Source organism: Haliaeetus albicilla, chromosome 5, assembly GCF_947461875.1.
Source record: "Haliaeetus albicilla chromosome 5, bHalAlb1.1, whole genome shotgun sequence".
Taxonomy (NCBI): domain Eukaryota; kingdom Metazoa; phylum Chordata; class Aves; order Accipitriformes; family Accipitridae; genus Haliaeetus; species Haliaeetus albicilla.
In genome coordinates this window covers 24,815,935-24,838,517 of record NC_091487.1, presented here as the reverse complement: position 1 = coordinate 24,838,517, position 22,583 = coordinate 24,815,935, and the positions used below count along the sequence as shown (strand labels likewise).

The 22,583-nt window shown below is 43.5% G+C and overlaps 1 protein-coding gene across 32 annotated transcripts in view; it reads left to right on the top strand.

Annotated features, from left to right (window-relative positions):
* The window catches only part of NRXN3 (neurexin 3), a 1,027,863-nt gene that overhangs the window by 20,875 nt on the left and 984,405 nt on the right, over positions 1 to 22,583 (top strand). Inside the window, exon 2 of one of the 32 annotated variants that reach the window (XM_069783726.1) lies at positions 14,808 to 14,884. The exons of the other annotated variants lie outside the window; for them this stretch is intronic. The gene's annotated coding sequence lies outside the window, so the exon portion shown is untranslated. The remainder of the gene's footprint in view (positions 1 to 14,807; positions 14,885 to 22,583) is intronic. 32 annotated transcript variants of the gene reach the window in all.

The following is a 22,583-nucleotide window of genomic DNA, read 5'->3' as shown; positions in this document are numbered from 1 at the left end:
ACTTACTTTAAGATCCAAGACAAATAGCAAGAAAGCTTTGTAGGTTTTTGTTGTTAATTTTAAATGTGCTTAAAATGAGTGTAAGATCTGTTAAAAAACAAGCGCAAGTTTCTAAATTTTAAAGCCTGCTAGGGAAGAAGATGCCAATTTTTTATTCAGTTGTTATCAACTGCCTTGATCCCACTCACATTTGTGGTGTGGTTTTGGGGTTTCTTTTGTGTGTGTGTGGGTTGTTGTTGTTTTATTTAATATCAAAGTCTGAGTCTATGGTGAAAAGGTTTGAGGAATCATATCATTTTGGACCACTTAAATTATTGGACAGGCTACTAATTCATAGTGAGGAGAAACACATGGTTCAGCTACATAGAGGATTGCAGGAAATGAAGGACATGGAAAGGCATTGTGAAGAAATGAGGAGGGTGCAGGTTAGTATGGGATAAGGGAATAATGTTCCTTCTTTCATCTCATCTGTTCTTCAGATATTATAGTCTGATGAAGTTCCTGGGAAGGGCTCGATGTGCAGCTTGCAACTGGAAGGACAGAGCATGGATGTATGGAGTAGGGAGGGAGGTTATTGTGGGCACAGCCCCAGGTATGGACTCCAGATAGCATTATTATGGTGTTACTCCTTCATTTCCCACTGTGGGTCTCCGCAGCTCTCTTGTGGAATGTCTGTTGCAGCCAGTTTTGCCCCTCTTTCCTGGGGCTGGCTGCATCTGGTCTTGGTTCATTTCCTTCTCTGGGGGAAACTGTGGAGTCAGCAAGAAGATTCATGCTGGTCCTTGCCACTTTTCTTCTGGATGCTGCTGCTTTTCAAAGTTCCTAGTTACATTTTCTTTGGTTAAAACTAGGAATGAAAAACACACCTTCCATCAAATGACCAGCCTGAGGCTAGAATCTGTAATTGTGTATCCTCATCCCTCCCTGGCTTCTCTGGATGGAGAGGGAGAGTCTTGTGCTTACCCTTGGAAGAGCACAGCTTTCTCTGCTTGTTGCAATAGTGGAAAGTCTCTTGAGGTGACGTTGGCTGGTAATGCCTGCTGGCTGAGATGAGGCGGTAGAAGCTTGCTTTTTGGGAGTTGGTATGGGAGTGGGAAAGGAGTGAGGCCCATCAATTCTGCTGAGGATAATAGGGAAGCATGGAATTGGAATGACTTGGAAATAGTGTGTATGATGCAATTTCTTAGTCTGTGCAACAATTCTGTAAATTTAAAATATAAGATCTACCTGTGACTCCTCCCCTATCTTCTCTGATGAGGGAGGAGAGGAAGTTGAGTATGCAAGGGGACACTGTACATGCAGATTGAGACCTTGAGGACACCAGTGAGCATGTAAGTATGCTCACTGAAAGAAATGAGGCCTACAAGACCAAGAAACGTGTTCTTGAAGCAAGGCTATGGGAAGACTTGAGAGCATACTACCTTCTTCAGCTGAGAGAGCTTTGTCGCACCTGGTGGGATTTTTCTGTGCAAAGTAGTTGGTGAGGCTCCCCAACCTCTCCCTAACAATTGAGATCTGTTTTGTTGATAATAATTAGCTCTGTGCTATCTTATTCCCCTGAATTAGTGGGCATGGTTTGTTTTCATCCCCTTCCTATCCATTTCTTCCATATTGCCCTTCCTTCTGCATGAACAAAAACCAATGTGAAGCGATGAGGGCAATAACGGTCTCTCTTCTGGAGATAGCAGGCGTTCACTGTATTCTGACAGGGAAGGCTCATGCAGAGTTATTGGTTCACACATTGAGCTGGTGGCTTAAAGAATTAACAGCTGACCATCCCAGAGGAGAAGGAACAGGGCATGCCTTTTTGCCAGCAGTGCAGCTGCTTTTGCATTGGTAGTGGCTAGATGAAGTGGACTTCAGCTGAGCACGTCTCCTGTTTCTTTGAGAGAGAGGGGAGACACTTTGGATTTGTCTGAGCTCTCCTTGGGTGTCAGCTGTTGAAATATGTGGTGGTGAATTATACACATGCAAGATGTATGAAGTGAAGTTGAACTAGATACTTGTCATATTGTTCTCTGGTTTCCATGTTTCTCTAGCCAAATGTTTCCTTTTGCTGAGGGTTGCCCTGCCTGTAGCATGTTGTTCTTCTCATCTGAGGCTCAAATGACACTTGCTTTCTTAGCACTGCACCAAGACAAAGACATTTTGCTTCACTAGGGACTATGGTGCAACATCTACTGGGGCTAATGAAGTCAGACTGTGTGAGAAGAAAACATATGATCCTCCCTTCAGTTCCTGTGAGATATATCATCTAAAGAAGTATAAGGAGAAGCCAGCAGAGCCTTCATAGTAAAAGCCACACTAGAGTGTGCCACCCTCAAAAGCAGAAGAAGTTTCTTCCCTGCCATCTGCTGGGTTTTTTTGTGTTCCTGTGTCATGCTTGCAGTCCTTCATCTGTTCAAGGTCTTAAAAACTTTTTCCACCTGGTCTTTCTGCTGTGGGCACAGTGCCAAAGGGCAGACCTGATTAGTGTACAGGGTCACCCCAGGAGACCTGGGTTAAGACTTAACCCAAGTCCCAGGCACAGCACATTTGATGAGCTGTGCTTTTCCCTAAGGGGCTTTTTTTCCCCATCTCACAAAACAGCTCTTGCAGATTGGTGTGACTGATGATGTCCACTCAGGAGAAGCAAATGGTTTGAAGTCAAACAGGTTGGCATGGATAGATGCAGAAGTGTTTTGGGATGGAGCCAGACAGTGAAATAGAAAGGCTTCAGGCTGTGTCTGCCATCAGTTAAGGGCCTGGGAGCTGTGGGTCAGCGCAGCTTCTTTTTGAATTGTAGACCTTGATTTTCACTGTGGTGCTGTGGCTAATTGATTTATGTTGTTATGGCCATGTTGTGTGTCACCTTGCCTGATCTGCCTTCACTGGGTATCCCTCATTTCCCAGCCTTTTTAATCACATTGAGAGTTGCCTTCTTTCTCAGACTGACCTGCTAGTGTTTATGTACAACAAATAGAGGAGGACGGAGTAGTGATGGTGAAATTGGGCAGCATGAACCAACCCTCTAAGTAGAGGGGAAGAGTGTGTTTCCTTGGGCTGAGCTTCTGTTTTGCCTTTTCTCCTGCTGGTCACTCCTTCACTGACAGTCCTCTGTGGTATTGTCTCCTTTAATCCTTGTGCAGCAAAGGTTAATGTTAATGCTGTGTGTGAGGGAAGGAGTCCCTGCTGGCACAGGAAAAGAATCATTTAATAAAAAAGTAATCATTGATCAGTGGCTCCAATCTGTCAAAGGTCGCTTATTGATCCATCTGTCATTGTGAGTCAGGCCCTCTGTTTTAATGACCTAATTCCCAGGTAAGTTTCTCTGTTATTTGGTGAAAGTAGTGCTAGGAAACCCTGTCTCTTACAGGAATGACACTCTTGGCATGTCATGCCAGGCAAAAAAAAGCCTTGCAGTAGTCTCAGCTATCCATGCTTTAAAGTTCTCCTAGTCCTGCTTGTTTTGTACATTTGCTATCTCAAGAAAACCAAAAGTTGCAAGGATCATGGAGGTTATATGTTCTTTTGCTGCTGGGGAAGTCTCTTCAGGCCAGAAGTGAAGTACAGTAACAAGGGGTAATGCAGAGGAAGGTAAGACACTTGTGAAGCTGTAATTGTTCCTTGTGCCCTAATTTAGTTTGAAAGAAGTAAGGACAAATATGAGGAGGCTTCAGATCATCGAATTCTGTTAAAAGAATCAAATTTTGTTAAAAGTGTCTGGCAGGCATTCCTCTTCATTCTGGCCCTCTGACAGTGGTAGTAGAGCACACAATGAGATATAAAGATGTCACATTTTTGAGTGGTTACAGAGGAATTCAAGAGCAGCATGTAATCCGCTCACTGCAAGGGATAGCATTCACCAGCACTTCTAATATGATATCCCATTGGAAACCTCCTGAGATGTAAAAATCCTATGGGCTCAACTAGCTGTGGTGCTTGTAGGAAGGTAAGTTTTACAGCATTCTCTGCAAATCCTACCCAGATGCTGGTTGCCAAAGGCTGCTGCACCTGGATGGGAGCATTCCCACTTGCCATGTCTCTCACTTGTACCCTGTTCCCATACAGCACAAAAATGCATAATCCAGTCTTTTGCATAGAGTCTTTTTATAGGCATACTAAAAGTGGCATTAAAAATATAGGTCTTAAGGTATCCTTTGCTGCAAATGCTGCTACATGTAATATTCATATTGTTCTAGAGTGCATGTGTACAGGTAAGGTGGGTAGCTCAAAAAGGCGCATCTGAATGGAAGGAGCAAGAGGAATCTAGGCCAGAAGGGCTGTAGCATAAATTGACGGCAGTGGAAACTGACATGACATTTCATGACATGATGTTGTAAAGTTAATAAACAGGCTTTATGTCTTTATCTACAATCGCAGTTCCTGAAACAGGATGCAGAGGGTTGTTCTGAACCAGAACAGGAGGATGCTGGACTGGAGATGAAAAGTGTGAGTTTCTGTGGCAGTTTGCATCTGCTGTGGGGTAGGCATCCTTGAGGCTTTGTCCTGTGCTCCAGATCCCAGCAGAACACAGAGGAAGTTCACATGTCTTTCGGAAATGCCCAGGTTAAACTTCAGGAAAAAAGAGCAGCTCAAAATTCCATCTTCAGGGCTTGTTGGTGTCTTTGATTATAAAATATGCCTTGCCTTAATTAAGCATCTAAAAAAAAATTTAGGAAAAAAAAAGTATTTTCTAGCATTACTGAAGTCAATGAAAATTGCTTCTGACTTCAGTAGAGCTGAATATTACTTTATTTCCCCTAATTCTTTGGATAACATTAATCACCTTCTTCCGCCAACAAAATATAGACTCTCTACACTAGAACTGTGTGCATCTGAGAAGAACAACAGTAATTGAGGTAGGATCTATCATCTGCTGTAACCGTGACTTCTGGCCTTTCCTGTTGTCTTGATGGAGTAATGAACATCTCTGCTTTGTTTCTTTGCACCCTCTTGGCTGCTTTGCTCTTAGAGGCTGATATTTAGCTCCTGAAGCATTTCTCCTTGAATGTCATATACCTCACTGGAATTTCCCAAGATATGTTGTGCAATAGATATATTGATACCCTCTGCAGGCAGGTATGGTTTGTAGAGTTGTATTTTACCATGTGCCATGAGTAAGTGGAGGTCACTGATTTTCTCCTTGTCTCTTGTGGGAGCAGGTGTGTGTGGCAGCTCTCTGATATTCCACAGGGACCAAGCTCTCAAACATCTGGTAGTGTGTGACGGGTGCCTGTGTGTGTGTGTCTGTTTGGGGTCTCTTTGAGCAGACATGTAGAGTTACAGAAAGGCTATAAAATTTCTCTGGGGACTTCATTGCAAGCTGCTGGAGCGATTAATGAATAGCAGCAGGGTGCTACGTGGGTGTTTGCTCCAAGGCTGTCTCTGATTATACAGGACAGGGACTCGCACTTTTTCACACAGAAGAAAAATGAAACAGTAGTATTTTTCTTGGGGATTTTTTTTTTTCTCTTTTAGAGTGAACATGCTGACTTATGGAAGAGGAGTGCTGCTCCTCACTGGTGTGTGGATGTCAGCTGAAGCCTCAGCCTCAGTGCTGTGGTTCACCGCAGACTACATAGGTAAAGGAAGATTTTGGAGAAGGAGGGTCTGCTCTGGCCTCTCTTGGGGTACGTTATTTTCTGTGGTTATTGATGGTCTTGTAACTCTCAAGTGGCAGAGCGGAGTGGAGTCCTTATGTGAGTTATGAAAGGCCATCAATAACTGTTGGAAATAACGTACCAAGAGCTGGTCCCTCTGAAACCCAATTAAAAGCAAAACCTGTTTTTAGTCTTTGAGTTGACAGAGTTTGTGGTTTGGTTAGGTTTTCACTTAAGGTCCTGGAGTGGCCAGGGTCACTGGCTATGCCATGGGAAAAAAACTGCTTTGGAAGATGGCAGAGGGGCAGGCCTGGGAGTGGAAAAGGAAATTAATTCTTTTTATTCTGACAGTTGAGGGGAGGAGGAAAGAGCAAATGAATTCCATGGCCTACAGCACAGAAAGCACAGAAATGTGGATATAAGGTGGTTTGTGGGGTGTGTGACATGAAGGAACACTTATGCTATTTCCTGATGGTACCCAGCTCTGGGGTTCAGGGTCTCCGCCAATGGTGGAGGATAATGTTCATCCTCACAGCATCTGATGCAGGCCAATAAGTAATACTTGTGGAGCTGCCTTAGCAGTACCATCAGCTATCAACACTATAATACATGCTTCTGCAATGATACCTTGGCAGGCCAGGGAAAGAGGAAACAACTGCAACCTTTTTCTTTTTTAAATTAAAAGATATAGCAGATAGTTTGTAGCTACACAATATAACCATTGGCAAAGCAAGTGGGGAATAGGATCCACTACTTCAGCTCTGGACAGCTTTTGATTGCTGAATTACTGTTACCTATAGAGAACCTATGACACAGTTCAGCATTGCCAAATTGGATAGAATTAAGGAGTGGCACCACACATTCTGTCCAGTTTATTTTGAAAGATAGTTGTTGCCATTAAACTAAGTAGAACATCCCATTGATGACATACATTTTAAAATTTTGTGTTGTATTTTTAAAGCTTTTTATAGGCATTAAAAAAAGCCCCCAAACTAATCACAGGACATCTTTAAAATGTCCTGGCCTGTATCATGACCTGTGATCATGGAAGTGTCAGCCTTAATAGCTTTATCCATTCCCCTTCTGTAAAACTGAACTGGTGTTGTTTTAGCCCCTTTCCTGAAGTTGAGGAATTAAATTTTGTGACGCACAGTCAATTGCTTTAGATCAGTGTATGAGGCATCAGTTGGTCTGATGGTCACCATCCTTGTGGATGCTATTAGCTTATGATGAATATGAGGTAACCTAATTTGGCTTAAGCCTTTCTTGTTATGAGCTGAATTAAATTGGATTTTTTGCTGTTGACCAAGATCATAGACCCATGAACCCCTCAGCTGATGGGTTGATGGGTGCTGTCTCGGTAAGCCACAGTGCCTTAACTGTGTGTCTGTGGCCCTAGTATGTTACCCAGACCTCATACTCCTCCATCCAGCACTGCCTGTTCTCCGATATTTTTCCTAGGTTATAGTAGGAGATTTTTGCATCAGAGACTTAGTACAAACAAGCTGTGATTGACCTTTTAAACCAAACAAGCTTGCATGTTTCCAATATGAAGAGACAGCAGACAAGCCTCTGGCTCGAGGCAGAAGATGGAGAAGAAAGGGAGGGATAAATATCAAGAGGAGTAGGAATAAAGAACATGTCCTTGCTATTTGGAGCTGAGAAAAAAAAACAAACTTCTGCTTGCTTTGTCAATATGTCTGACATGTTGCAAGACACTTTGTAGTGGGAGTCTCTGCTCTGTGGAGAGAGGAGGAGGAATGTGCCTGTGTGTATTTATAGACCATAAATATTTGTTTTGTGCAGGTTTTAGATACTCTCTCTCATCTGAAGATCCCCAGAGTTCTTCTCAGACTTGGCATCTGTTCAGCCACGTAGAGGACTTGTGTGCATGTAAAGTCTGCTGTAGGAGTCAGCTCTCCCTTGGGGTAAATGCGCTCTCTTTGGTTACTCCTAAGCAAGGAAGGTTTGAATTTCATCTGGGAGTTCAACAAGATACACTCAATTAATGTCATGTGTGTGCTCTGGCCCTTGCCCATCCTGATTGTTTCGCCCACTTCATCCACATTAGAGACTGCGCTTCTCTGAGGGTATTTTCTAGAGGAAGCTCAATGATCACTGTAGTCTTGTTTTTTAAGGGATTCAATGTATTTTGTTCCTGGAGTTGGGCAGCAGGGCTGACTGGTTGAAGAGCGTGCTGGCTGCACGTGCAGAGGGCAGTTGGTAAGATGGAGCATAGTTGCAGGAAGTGAAATGTGGGTAAAGCAGAGATTGTGTCTTGCCTGTTCCTATGGAAGGGCTTCTAAAAGTCATAGTTATGATCTTGCTTTGAAAGTTGTCTTGAAAGACTGCAACTACAGAGTCTGTTCATGGTTTCTTAGGATAAATGCTTTTTGTCCCTTATCCTCATGTTAAACTATGTTTACTATATTTACTTTGTACCTTTGACTTCTAGTGGTGGTGTGGTGGGTTGACCGTGGCTGGATGCCAGCTCCCCACCAAAACCGCTTTATCACTACCCCTCCTCAACTGGACAGGGGAAAGAAAATATAACAAAAGGCTCATGGGTCGACACAAGGACAGGGAGGGATCACTCACCAGTTGTGGTCATGGGCAAAACCCAGACTCAACTTGGGGAAAAATACCAAAATCAATTTAATTTGTTACCGATCAAATCAGAACAGGATAATGAGAAGTAAAACCAAATCTTAAAAACACTTTCCCCCCCACCTCTCCCTTCTTCCTGGGGTTAACTTTACTCCCAATTTTCTCTACCTTCTCCCCGCCAGCAGCCCAGGGGGATAGGGAATGGGTGTTGTGGTCAGTTCATCACATGTTGTTTCTGCTGCTCCTTGCTCCTCAGGGGCAGGACTCCTCACACTATTCCCCTGCTCCAGCGTGGGGTCCCTCCCATGGGAGATAGTCCTCCACGAAATTCTCCAACGCAAGTCCTTCCCATGGGCTGCAGTCATTCACAAACTGCTCCACCATGGGTCCCTTCCATGGGGTGTAGTCCTTCAGGAACAGACTGCTCCAGCATGGGTCCCCCACAGGGTCACAAGTCCTGCCAGCAAACCTGCTCCAGCGTGGGCTCCTCTCTCCATGGGTCCACAGGTCCTGCCAGGTACATTCTCCAGCATGGGCTTCGCACAGGGTCACAGCCTCCTTTGGGTGCATCCACCCGCTCTGGCATGGGGTCCTCCCCGGGCTGCAGGTGGATATCTGCTCCACTGTTAATCTCTGTGGGCTGCAGGGGACAGCCTGCCTCACCATGGTCTTCACCCCAGGCTGCAGGGGAATCTCTGCTCCAGCGCCTGGAGCACCTCTTCCCCCTCCTTCTTCACTGACCTTGGTGTCTGCAGGGTTGTTCCTCTTACATGTTCTCACTCATCTCTCCAGCTGCAAAATGCGCAGTTTTTTGTCCCCCTTCTTAAATATGTTATCACAGAGGTGCTACCACCATTGCTGATGTGCTTGGCCTTGGACAGCGGTGGGTCCGTCTTGGAGCCGGCTGGCATTGGCTCTGTTGGACACAGGGGAAGCTTCTAGCAGCTTCTCACAGAAGCCTGTAGGCCCCACCCCGCTACCAAAACCTTGCCACGCAAACCTAATACAGGTGTATTCTTTTATCTAGGGACTGATGTTTCTCCAGATCGTGTTAAATGATGACAAAGAAATGCAAAACTGAGTGCTGTGAAGGTGTCCCTGGGCTCTTACCAAATACAGATCAGACGTTTTGGAGTTTACATTTCACCTTTGCATGAGCCCTAGGTCAGGCTGTGTTTCCTGGCTAGGAAAATATTTGAGATCTGAATCAACTGTCAGGTTCTAAGTGCTGAGTGAATGGGAGTAGAATTTCAGGTTTTCTGTTGATGCTTGTATCATTTTTACCTTGCTCTGTGATCCATGGATTTTAAGGCCAAAAGTGGCCATTATAATGATCTACTCCAATTGCCTGTGTAATGGGGGAAGCTGTATGACCTGCAGCATATGCTCATATACAGTGAAGCTGTTTTGAGACTTAAAGCATTTTTGGGAACAGTACACGGGGGACAGTTTCTCTCCCCCACCATCCTTCTGCTTTGTCTTAAAACCTTTCTAATATTTCTTGGCGCTTCGGGGCTCAGACTGTGCCTTCTTGTGTGTTTTTTACAGTATTTACCTTGATCAGGGTAGGAACACAGGGCTGCAGAGGACTTCCTGAGTCCTATGACATGTAGCTGTATATCTTCTAATGAAAATAAACCCCACTAGTTTTGTGATGTCTGCTTCTTTTCTGGGTGGATGGCTATTTCAGAACTTCAGTCTGCTGATTGTTAGAAATGCTATTTTAATTCCCAGTATACACTTACTTATAACCAGTATATACACCTTTGTTCTGATGCCAGTCTTGCTCTTCAGCTTAAATCTCTCTTCTTCCCTGTCCCCAAAGCATTTATAGACAGTATATAGACAGACATCTGTCCTGGCCTTTGTCTTGTTAGGCTAAAAATACCATGTTGTCTTAGTCTCTTCTCGTGAAATAGGCTCTGGGTTGTTTGGCTCATCCTTGGAGGCTTTCTTAAAACTTGCTTAGTCTGGCTTCCTCCTTCACAAGCACAGGAGATCAGAATAGCATGTGCTGTTTCAGAGCAGATCTAACTAGTGTCTGATATGAAGGCTGGAGGAAAGCCTCAGACGTGTTAGGGCCTCTGGGTACTCCTGCAAGACAACTCGTTACCAGGTTTGTGTGCAAATCCACCTGTCAGGAGTCAGCACTGAACCCTCACGTTTTAAATCTCTGCAGAAACATGGCATGGATGATGGATGTTGGTCCTTGTGGCAACATGGACTCAACTCCTGCTCTAGCGGCATTGTTGGGATTTCCTCAGCGCGATAGGTTGGGGATAAGGTGTAACTGGGAAGTCAGATTTAATTCAGAAGCCAGCATGCTGCTGCTTCCTATTAGTGCATCTGTGTTAAGCATCTACCTATTATAATTGCATGGCCAAATTGATTTATGAGGTCAAATAATCAGATAGACAATACACTTAGTACAAAATAGGTCCTCCTTTGGCATAATTGAGGGTAACGCTTTTTTGATAGTATATGGATCTGAACATATCTGCTTTTTGAGAACACTGTATAGTTGTATGTAATACTTCACATATGAACCTGAACATGCCTTACATAAGGATAGATGTGAAATGGTTACATATAAATGCCCTTCTAATGTGAGATTACATATAAAACTATTTGAATCTTATGTTGATAATGAAGAATGAATATAATGAGAATGAAGCCACCATAATCCAAGGGGAAATGATTAGTGACTTGCTACACTGCTTAGACACACGCAAGTCTATGGGGCCGGATGGGATCCACCCAAGGGTACTGAGGGAGCTGGCGGAAGTGCCCACCAAGCCACTTTCCATCATTTATCACCAGTCCTGGCTAACCAGGGAGGTCCCAGTTGACTGGAGGTTAGCAAATGTGATGCCCACCTACAAGAAGGGCCGGAAGGAGGATCCAGGGAACTACAGGCCCATCAGACTGACCTCAGTGCTGGAGAAGGTTATGGAGCAGATCATCGTGAGTGCCATCCCATGGCATGTACAGAACAACCAGGTGATCAGGCCCAGTCAGCGTGGGTTTATGGAAGGCAGGTCCTGCTTGACTAACCTGATCTCCTTCTATGACAAGGTGACCCACTTAGTGGGTAAGGGAAAGGCTGTGGATGCTGTCTACCTAGACTTTAGTAAAGCCTTTGACACCATTTCCCATAGCATTCTCCTGGAGAAACTGGCTGCTTACAGCTTGGATGAGCATACTCTTTGCTGGGTAACAAACTGGCGGGATGGTTGGGCCCAAAGAGTTGTGGTGAAAGGAGCTAAAATCCAGTTGGCTGGTCACAAGTGGTGTTCTGGAGGGCTCAGTTTTGGGGCCAGTTCTGTTTAATATCTTTGTCAATGATCTGGATGAGGGGATCGAGTGCACCCTCAGTAAGTCTGCAGATGACACCAAGTTGGGTGGGAGGGTTGTTCTGCTCAAGGGTAGGAAGGCTCTACAGAGGGATCTGGACAGGCTGGATCGATGGGCCGAGGCCGGTTGTATGAGGTTCGACAAGGCTTAGTACTGGGTCCTGCACTTAGGTCACAACAACTCCATGCGATGGTACAGGCTTGGGGAAGAGTGGCTGGAAAGCTGCCTGGAAGAAAAGGACCTGGGGGTGCTGGTTGACAGCCGGCTGAATGTGAGCCAGCAGTGTGCCCAGGTGGCCAAGAAGGCCAACGGCATCCTGGCCTGCATCAGAAATAGTGTGGCCAGCAGGAGCAAGGAGGTGATTGTCTCCCTGTACTTGGCACTGGTGAGGCCGCACCTCAAATACTGTGTTCGGTTTTGGGCCCCTCACTACAGGAAAAACATTGAGGTGCTGGAGCGTGTCCAGAGAAGGGCAATGAAGCTGGTGGAGGGTCTGGAGCACAAGTCTTATAAGGAGCGACTGAGGGAACTGGGGTTGTTCAGCCTCGAGAAGAGGAGGCTGAGGGGAGACCTTATCACTCTACAACTACCTGAATGGAGGTTGTAGCAAGGTGGGTGTCAGTCTCTTCTCCAAGTAGCAAGTGCTAGGATGAGAGGAAACACTCTCAAGTTGTGGCAGGGGAGGTTTAGATTGGATATTAGGAAAAATTTCTTCACCAAAAGGGTTGTCAAGCATTGGAACAGGCTGGCCAGGGAAGTGGTTGAGTCACCATCCCTGGAGGTATTTAAAAGATGTGTAGATGTGGTGCTTAGGGACATGGTTTAGCAGTGGACTTGGTGGTGTTAGGTTTATGGTTGGACTGGATGATTTTAAAGGTCCTTTCCAACTTAAATGATTCTATGAATCTATGATTCTATAATCCTGTTGTGTGTGCATACCACCCTATAGTGTGATAATATAACAGAGAATTTAAGCACCCAAAGTCAGGAAATTGAGAGTTTCTGTTCTTGTAACACTACTAAAAGCTCTTCTCCATATGGTGTGTTTAAGCCATAATTATGATAAAATCCACAGGAAAACACAAAATCTTACATCTGTACTTGGGGCTAAATCATGGTTATAGTGGGAACTGGATGTTCCTAGTCTCTGAGTTTCACACAGTTAAATACTGAACATAATAAATACGTTTGCATTGTATATGGTACAACTGTAAAAGAAGAGGCCTGCTAGGAAAATGTTATTATTTATAGCATGCTGTTGTTGCATCTCTTAGTATTGTGTTTTAATGGTTTCCTTGTTCGAGTTTGAAACTGATGAATGAAGAGATGCCAGGACACTACAATATGAGTCTCATCTCTCAGCAAATGTGTGTTGTATATTGTCTTTTATCCTTAAGAGAGGCTTTTACAATAGAGGCTTCTCCAGTTGAGCAGACAAAGGTATATAACAAGATCAAGTGGTTAGAAGCTGAAATAGACAAATTTGGACTAGAAATAAGGTGCCCGTCTTTAATAACTATAATAATTAGGCCCTGAAAAAATGTTCTAGGAATTGTTATGAACTCTCCGTTAATAGAAATCTTTAAGACAGGATTGGATTTTCTTTTTGCCCCTGCTTCAACCAGAAATTAATTCAGAGAAGTTCTCAGGCCAGATGCCCCCCAGGGATGTTCTCTGGCTTCGTAATTTGTGAATCCTCCATGAGTCATATTCCAACCTTGGTTATACAAAAAAGATGATCTTTGTGGTTGAGAGAAACAGAAAAGTGTTTCCTCCCCAGAGTCCCTGTGTGACACTGGGAATCACAAAAATTGTATGTGGCTTGCATTCCTATCTATAAAATGGATGTAGTATATTTTTCCTCATATGGATGTAGAGAATTGAGATGCTTCTGTGCAGAGAAGCTTGGGATCTATAGGGCTGTGTCCATCTGCGTCATGCTGGGTGGGTTTTTTCCCTTAGATGTTTGCAAGTAGGATTCAGAGACACTCATCTCTCTGGTGTTGAATAGTAACGGATCATCTGCCAGAATGTGGTAGGGCAGAGGTAGATTGGATCACTGCATCTTTTGATTGCCCACATTTCTGGCATGTGTATATGGAGCCAAGTGAGAGGATGACCCTGACCGATAGAACTGCTCTTTGATGCTTACTTTGCCTGCTGAGGCTCATGTTCAGCAATGCCAGGCTGACTGCAAACAGAAATTGGGGGGGGGGGGGGGGAAGAATCCCTCTGTTTCTGGGTGTATTTTAAGAATCCCTCTGTTTCTGGGTGTATTTTTCTAGATGATTTAAGCTCCTTAATTGCCAGTTCTTTGTCAGTCTATTGTATCTGGGGGTATAATGGAAACCAAGGATTGAAGTGACGGGAATGCTGGAGATGGTAGGATAATAAATGAGCCTAAAAGCTATCTATATTCTCTGACCAGTGTTTGAGATCATCTTCACTCCTGCCCTCTCTCTGGGAAGATGACACAGACATTGAAAGTCACCATGGCCCCTTAAAATGTGTGCACAAAGAATTCATGATCATTAGTCCTGCGACATGGGCAGTGAAAAACTTCCACCAGAACATGGTAGAGCAGGGCTAGTTTACATTTCTGCCACTCACAGACATTCGATTCCCCCTTGCTCCTTTTCCTGCCTGCTGCATGTGTGAGGAAAGTTCTTAGTCCGTTTTGGCCCTGGGGTTGCCCTTCCCAGCTGCATACTGCACAGCATGCTCAGCCTTCCACCGTGCACCATCAGCTTTTCAGGAGCTAATTGGATAAACCTTACTCTAGAGCCCATTGAACTTGCCTGTAACAGCGCTTAATTAAAGTGCAGAAAGTTTGAAGAGATAGCAAGTTAAGGCTTAATGCAATAACGAAATGGCACTATTCCACCATCTGCTTTCTTCAAGACGTTAATTGCTTCCTCATATTTGTTTGTTTTAATTAGGAAAGAACCTTGATTAAAATGAAATGAGGAGGGGTAAGGGTAGAGGAGTGAAGGGCTGGGAGGAGAGGAAGAGAGGAGTGCAGGAGAGGGAGAAAGGAATGGAAGATGAAGGTTTGACCATGCTGCTGCGTGCTGATCAGCAGCTCTAGAATAGCCAACTAGGAATAGATACTTTGGCACCTGTGGATACAGCGTGGCCAAGCAATATAGTGTTGTGTCACTGAGAAACTCAGGCATGAAAGATGAAAGGAACAAGTGGAAAAAAAGCAAAAGCATTTTTCATGGAGCAGTCTTTGTTATAACTGCTTCTTATCCACTTCTGCAGAATCTTCTCTGATTGTGCACCGTGACTGCAGCGCTTTGTTTTTTCAGTCTTGAGTCATCACCCCCATGGATGAAAAGGTAACCAGACTTTCCCCATGTTCACTTTTTTCCTCTCCCTTGAGTTACCATCCATCTGCATTAAGTTCATCTTGGAAAGACTTCAATTTCTTATAGGCAGCTCCAGATAAAAGCATTTTCTAATGATTGATAACCATGTCTGCTTGAAGAATAATTCAGCAATTTTCTGAATAGATGACTGATAAAAGAAAATTTAAAAAATAATTAAAAAACACACTCCCCCATATTCCTAAGTAGTGGCTTTGACTGAAACTTCAGGAATAGGAGCTTAGAAACTTTTAATTGGATTCATCTGCCTTACCTTTTTCTCTCCTTTTTTTGTTTCTTTTTCTCTGTGTCTTTTTTTCCCCTTCCCTTTCCCCTTTTTAGTCCTCTTGAGAGTGAAGTCTGATTTCCCAAGCAAGTATAAATGTAATTAAAGTCAAACACAGTTCTTAAAAAGGGGAAGCAACTAATTTCTTTTCTGGGCCATTGGTATTGTGGACAGATCTTGATAATGGAAAAGCACCAACCTGGGAGCATGAAACGGGGATATTGGAGTCACTGAGATAATAAAACACTTAATAGCATTATGAGTAAAATTGCTTGTTTTACAGGAGACTATAGGCCTCATGTTTCTGTTCCCACCTCTTCTTCCCCATCCTGCTCTCTGATAGAGGCTGTAGCTTTGATGTACCCAAACCTACTGTCCCAGGGACTCTCACTCTTTTTTCATTCGCCACTTAGGATTTTTTAAAAAAATCTCTTTCACTAGTGGAAACTAGTTCCATTCCCCTGTAACAAGCTGAAGAAAGCTTGTGGTCAAAGAAAAATCTTAAACTTACTTAATCTGTTACCTAAAAATAGAAAAAAAGAATTCCCGAACCAAAACCCTCATCTGATCACCTTAAGTGGATTGGTGAATGTTTTCTTTGATAACTGTGGAAAATGTGTATGCTTTACATTGCAGGCCCGTCCCCTTAGCTTAGCTCCCACCTGTAGCACTGGCTACTTCAGTTTTTGCTGTTCTTGAGATTTCATCAGTATGACCAGTCACCTTTGTAGCAGACTAGCAATATATATAAAAAAATGTTATACAATATGTATGGACAGATATTTTGTGGCTGGGAGGTTTAGTACAAGGATGGAGGCATGGCTTTTCACCTGTGGATCTCTGGTTCAAAATCAACTGCTTTAATTTCGTCCTTTAAATACAATGTAATTGTTCCCTTGGGGCAGGATAGGAGACTCACTGGATCAATTCTAATCACATTGCTTAGTGTTATGCACTTGAATACCTCTGAGATGTAAGCTATAAAATAACCAAAGGAGAACCCAGGTTAGTAGGGACTGCAATTAGACTGAGTGGTATGCTGGGGTACCCTGGGTTTTCTTTGGACATTCCTAAATTAATTGGGCTTCTTTCTGCATTATAAAACCCATCAAGATCCAACTCAATATGATACAATTACTAGTTCCATGCAATTCTGGTCATTCAGTGTAGAAGAAGTATGGAAGAAGTTCACCAGACCCTCAGTGATATCTCTGTGAAGAGACATGGAAGGGCTGGGGCTCCTCAGCTTGTGTGAAGAGGGCTGGGAGTGCTGTAGAAGCCATGATGGTCTGGAGAAGGGGGATGTGGCCTCCAGTTCTTGGGTTATAGCCAAGACTGAAGAGGAGAGGGGTGGCTTTACTAAAAGTGTGTGAATGTGTGTTTAGGTGTTGAGAAGCAGGATGTAAAATGACTGAGCAAGAGGCAGAGTTCCACTCTGGCAGCAGGCAGTATGAGATGGCACTGAAACAAGAATCTAGTGAGGAGGAAAGGAGGGAGCACACACCAGCCCTTCTTAATGCAAAGTTACTGCAATAAAGACAGGCTGATTTCAATGTACAAGGTCTTGTGTTTTGCATATGAAAGTGCTGAAAGAGGATGTGCACTGGATGGGGTAGCTAGAGGCATCAGTATCTAGCTGGTGTCTTGGGAAAAACCTTCAACAGGAGAATTTTCTCAGCCTTGTGTTGTGGAGTCTGTTGGGGATGAACCTCTGGAGAAGATGTCCCTGTGGGTTTTGGGATTCTTAGCTTTTACGGGTGTGAAGATTAAGTGAGGTTTGTTCTTGAAATCTGTGAAATGAATTGAATCAGTGTGATGCTTTTTTTGGTGTGGTTGTTTTTTTGTTTGTTTGTTGGTTTTCCCAGCAGTGCTGCTTAAATAATTTTTCTGACTTTATTTCTATTACCTACCTAAATAGCAAATACTCTGCTGAACGCTACTGTTGCCTTCCTCCTCTGCTCAATCACACACTCTTGCCTCTATGGTACTGTTACCTTAGTCTTATTTTCATCATCATGAAACAGCCTGCAGTCCTGTGGTTTAAAATCAACTAGTTGTGTATTGAACAGCAGGTGTAGTTGGTACAGTTGCAATCTTAATTTCTCCCACTAGTTGGAAAAAGCTATCGGGAATGGATATTTTAGGAGATATACTTTGAATGCCTCTAATTCTGCTGCCCTGGACAAGCAGTGTTTGTCTTAGTGAAGCTGTACAGGATTCTCTTGGGAGACGTCTGACAGAAAGCCAACAGTGAGCTGTAGTCCAAGACAACAGACTGGCTCAGTGTTGCAGTGTAACTGTATACCTTTTATTGACATGTATTTTTTAACAGGTGACTACTTCTAGCCTGTATTTGTGAGGTAATTGGAAGACCACAGTAGACTGATGGGTTTTCCATATCCTTTCCCCTTTTCATTTAATTCTGTAGGAAATCCTACGTTAGGGATTCTGTAAAGCAGTTTACAGTGATGTATGTCTTCCCTCTCCTGTAAACTGTGAAGGCAGTTTTACTTTTTGCAGAAGTAGACATTGCACGTGTTTGAAAACCAGCTGCTTTGAAAGCAGCTTCTCATTTTTTCTAAAACAACGTTTGTAATGAAATGTAGCTAAAGCCTTGTATTTTCTCATAAGGCTAACTTAAATATACAGGCATGTGCTTTGTAGCTTTTTTCTTTTATTTAGATCTTAATTAAATGCATAGAGGGATTTTCTCCTGTTAGATGCATGTCTTTTTAACTTGCCTTTATTTTTGACTTTTAAAAGCCCCAGGAAAGTGGAGGAATATGCACGAATCTATAAAGCAAGCTTAAATAGTTGTACTTAGCTGATTCTTAGTGCTGGACAGTGCTGCATACAGGAAGCCTGCCTGACTTTACCCCTTTCCCTTCCTCTGAGCCTTTCAGGTGTTTTAGATGACAACTGGTGAAAAATGGAGTTAAACATACCCGCTTTTTTCCCCACATGGTTGACTGCTTTCTTTTGGAGCCCCAAAGATGAGTTCTGCCTTAGGGAGGGAGGTTTGGGGCAAAAAGAGGGGTTGCAGATCTCCTGACTGAGCAGTGCATAAACCATTGGCTGTGTCTCCCATTTAAAACACAGAGTGGCCACTGTACAGATTCACTTGATTTGTATTTAAATGGGGAAGGTGAGTGCCCCAGTTTTGCGTGTTGTATCACCGGAGGGAGGTATCATATGGTAGGCATGGCACTCCCCGGGGAGGTGCAGACCATGTCAGCTCTCCATGGGAGAACCTGTTGTACTGTGAAAAGCTGTCTGGTGCTGCTGGAGTAAGAGGGCAGCTGGAGGTGGGTCAGGAGTTGAGGCAGATGAAGGCTTCCCCTCTCCCCACCATTGCCCTGCCTTTCTCCCTGCCTGCTGAGTAAACCTGCGCTTCTTTGGGGCTGAGCGATCAGGAGTAACAAAAGAAAATCTGCTGTGTTTTATAGATACATCTTCCTTTGCTTAATTTGAAAGGGGACTATTAATGTCATAAAGGAAAATAGGTTGCTCTTACGTTAGCTTGTCTTTTTAGTGGGTCGAGCAGTTTACAATCACTAATTAAACTTTACAGTGTGGCTGCTGTAGTCCTAGCTATATCCCCTGAAAGAGCACTTTGCCTAAGGCCACACAAACAGGTCATGAACCGCCTTCTTTTGACTCGTGCATGTACCCTGACTGCTAGAACATGAATCTTATTGCATGACGAACTACTGAGCAGCAAAATATTGGCAGCTGATAACTAGGTACTATAGATAAAATGAGTTAAATTAATGTGTGATGAAGTTACACAAGGGAGAAGTTTGGCCTAGAATCTGGCAACTGGCAGGTTGCAGGAACCATCTGTTGCCCGTGGTACCAAGGAATCGTTTTCCTTAGTTACTTCTAAATCTCAGTTACTCAACACAATTTGGAAACAGAAGTTCTGCCAGGTTATTACAAGCACTTCAGGTATCCTCCTTTTAAGTGTTGATTAGAAAAGCTTTTACCTCTGTTTCTCCCAGGCTTATTTTTGTACTCATGACAGGTGTAGGGTGGGAGACTGGAGTGCTCAGTCTACCCAGGAATGAGTGCTCTCTCTAATGAATTTTTTTTCCCACCCACATGTTTTAGCTATATCCTAGGCAGAGCGTCTCCTTAGGTGTAGAGAAGAGTTTTACTTTTTGTTTGTTCCTTGCTTGCCTTGCTGGTGGACAGTAGAAGAATCATTGCTGCTCCTGGTGAGGGGGTTTGTGGTGCTTAATTTAGAAACTGGGGCTAATCTTGCAGCATTTCTCATTGGCTTCCAGTTTGCTATCAGCTAGCAAAAGCTTTATGTGGAAGGAGATGAAAACTGGTGCCAAAGAAGATCAAGACCCATCACTGTCTCATCACCAATCTCTGGAGCTATGCAGAACTTCCCAGCCAAACGCTGAGCTGAGCACAGGGCTTGGTATGAAGGGGAAAAAGTGGGTGCTGTTAGCAAGAACTGCTCATAATGTTTTTGTCAAAATAATGGCTTTTCAGACTGTGAAAACAATGTTAGCAGAAAGGATGTATTATTCAGAATGTTCAGATTTTTTTGTTGAAAGGGAGGAAATACATTTAAAATTGATTTGAAATGAAAAGTTACGCAATTGCTAGGGAAGAAGCTATTTATATAGCAGGCTCAGTTTTCCCACTTTTCCTATTCCATGCTCCTTTCCCAGAAGAAATAAAAAGAAACAGCAAATGATGACTGGAAGTTACTATAACCAAAGCCAGGTAAATTAGAATGTTTCATTTTTTAATTAAAACCAGAAAATTCAATGAAAATGCCTCAATGTAATAAATGTTTTTTCATTTTCACTAGTGGCTTTCATAACAAACAGTTGCCCTTTGTCAGCTGTATTGCTAAGCGTATGGAGATTTGTAATTAGTAAGGCAGAGCACAAAGCATGTCCTGTGGTACAGAGATACTCCCTGACCCACTATTGCATCTGTACTCTGAGAGATTCTGTCCTGGGGAGTTGCAGGAATTCAAGTCTTTTCCCCACTCTCTCTTTTTTTCTTTTTTTTCTTTCCTATTTTTAAAATATGTGAGTTTGAATCCTGACTTGAGCAGTTCGAATTGGGATTTTGAATTCGCAGCCCAGTCACTCAGAATGTCAATTGTCTTCCAGGGCACTGCACTGTGAGTCCCAAGGCTGGAAGCTCTTTAAAAGACCATCTGACTTTTAAAGGAACATTTGCAGGAGAATGTGTATCTTTTAGGTCTTTCTAAATCTACCAAGTGTGATTGATTTATCAATATGTAGCAACTAATGCTTAAATAGAGAGACATGTCTTCTCCAGTGGTGTTAAAGCGCTCCATTAGAAAATTTAAAATAGTTTCTAAAGACCTTAATTTCCATAATGCTGCTAGTTAGCTTTTTTTTCCCCTGGACTCACAAGAGGTATTATGCTGGCTGAGGCTCTGCTTCCTGGGTCTGTGGCCCTGGCACATTGCTGCCTGGTTTGGGGTTTTCAGCAATGAGTTTTATTACAGGGAGAGAATAGAAGAGTGCTGGTGCAGTGCTCCCAGTCTGTTTCTCAGGTGGTGAAAGGTTATTCCCTGTTACACTTATTTCCTAGTGTTTTTATCCAGGTTCATTTTCAAATGTATCAGGCAATTGTGCTCTCCCCCAGCCTTCCTGCAGACATGCCCAAATTTTTCTGACAGCCCAGGATGTGCTCTCTGGACTTCTTGTTTTAGCTAATGTCTGCCTCTTTGTCACCCTATGTGTACGATGATTCCTCTTGTGCTTTGCTACATGTACTCATTCCCTGCCTTTTTGACCACTTGTGTTTTTCTTACTCTGGGAAGTGTCATTACCTCATCATTAGGTGGTTCCTCTGGAATAAACAGATGAATCCTTTATACTTTAATTTTGTAAAAATCCTTTTGTTTTGCACATCTTAATGTTTTTTTCTACATTTCACAGCAGCAAGTCTCTGAGGAAAAGCCATAACTAGAGAGAAGACTCATAGGGCAAAATAGTGTGAAGCACAGAAATACAATCCAGGAAGATGTACATGAATTAAAAAACAATAATGAAACCCCTGTCCTGTGTGTAACTCCTCCCACTCTCTGGGCTCTTGGGCTCACAGGGCTCTTAAGCCTGAATTTGTCTGATGAACAGCCTTCCTTTCAAAAGAGATTCTGCCATAAGCACTGTATTTCTGCTTTGAGGGTCCTAGGGCTTGGGAGCCTAGGTAGCCTTCACCAGAGCTGTCTTGGTCCTTGGTTGTGAGGCCACTGCTGCGGCAGAGCGGCAGGTTTGTTATTCCAGTCTTGCCAGCAGGCTGTCTGGGTTAGGCGGAGGATTGTTTGGTGCACGCTGACAGGTCACCATGTAGTGCTGCAGGCACAGGCCAGGCTGAAATGAATCCTTGCAAGTACAGCGTGCCTAGTGTATTTCTTCCCTGTCCCATAACTGCTGGTTAGTTTAGAAACTGGCCCCTATCATACAAAGCCACAAGCCATTTCCTTGATGACCTGGAAAGTTTTCAATATCCTGAGCCGTTTAAAGTATTACCCTTTTCCAGCCAAGACACACTTAAAGATTTTTGTTAGTAGTCTATCTTGGCACAGATTTCCACTTCCATTCTGCAGCACGCTAGAACTGAGAAACCTATCTATGCCTAACTTCTTGTCATGTCCCCCCAATAACTCTTAGTTAGAAGTGAGGAGGGGAGTGGGGCGGAGTGAATTTTGGCAGGAATTTTGTATATCAGAAGATGAAAAGAGCAGAGAGCTGGAAGACTGCAGTGATTTCCCATGGCACGGGATTCCCAGCCTGCTGTTGCATATATACCCACAAAAAGCAGCATGTTTCTGGAGCTAGTGGTAAGGGAGGAATGTAGTTCAGAAAGCAGACACCTAATCTCACAGTGGCTGTAGACTTTTAGAGTGCTTACCAGGTCACCAGTGTCTTTGCTCCCTCGTGCTGGTCAGTTTCAGTCACTGCGAGAGCTGTGTGAACATCGATCCCTCACGCTTCAATTCCGATGTTTAACTGGGCTCCCTGAAAGGCGTTCCCATTTGATCTGTAAACAGAGCATCAGCTATTTAAGGAGCTTAGGCACTGAGCTGAGCGTTCCCTGCACTGTGGACAGCTTATCACACCTGTTTGCTAGGTCTGGGTGTTCATGTTTGCTTTGTGGGAAGCTGAGTAGAAATTTTTGCATGAGATTATGAAGTTGCAATGAAACGTAGAGAGTGCTACATCTTACATAATGGGAAAATCCACGGTAAATTCCAGATGTTCATGGGCCCTTTATTTCCTTTTTAAGTGGATGCTGCTTATTCTCATGAGCCAGCAGACTGTAGGGAATGACCTAAATGAATTACTGGCCATACTAATGACAGGGAAGTCTGGCCAGGTGCAG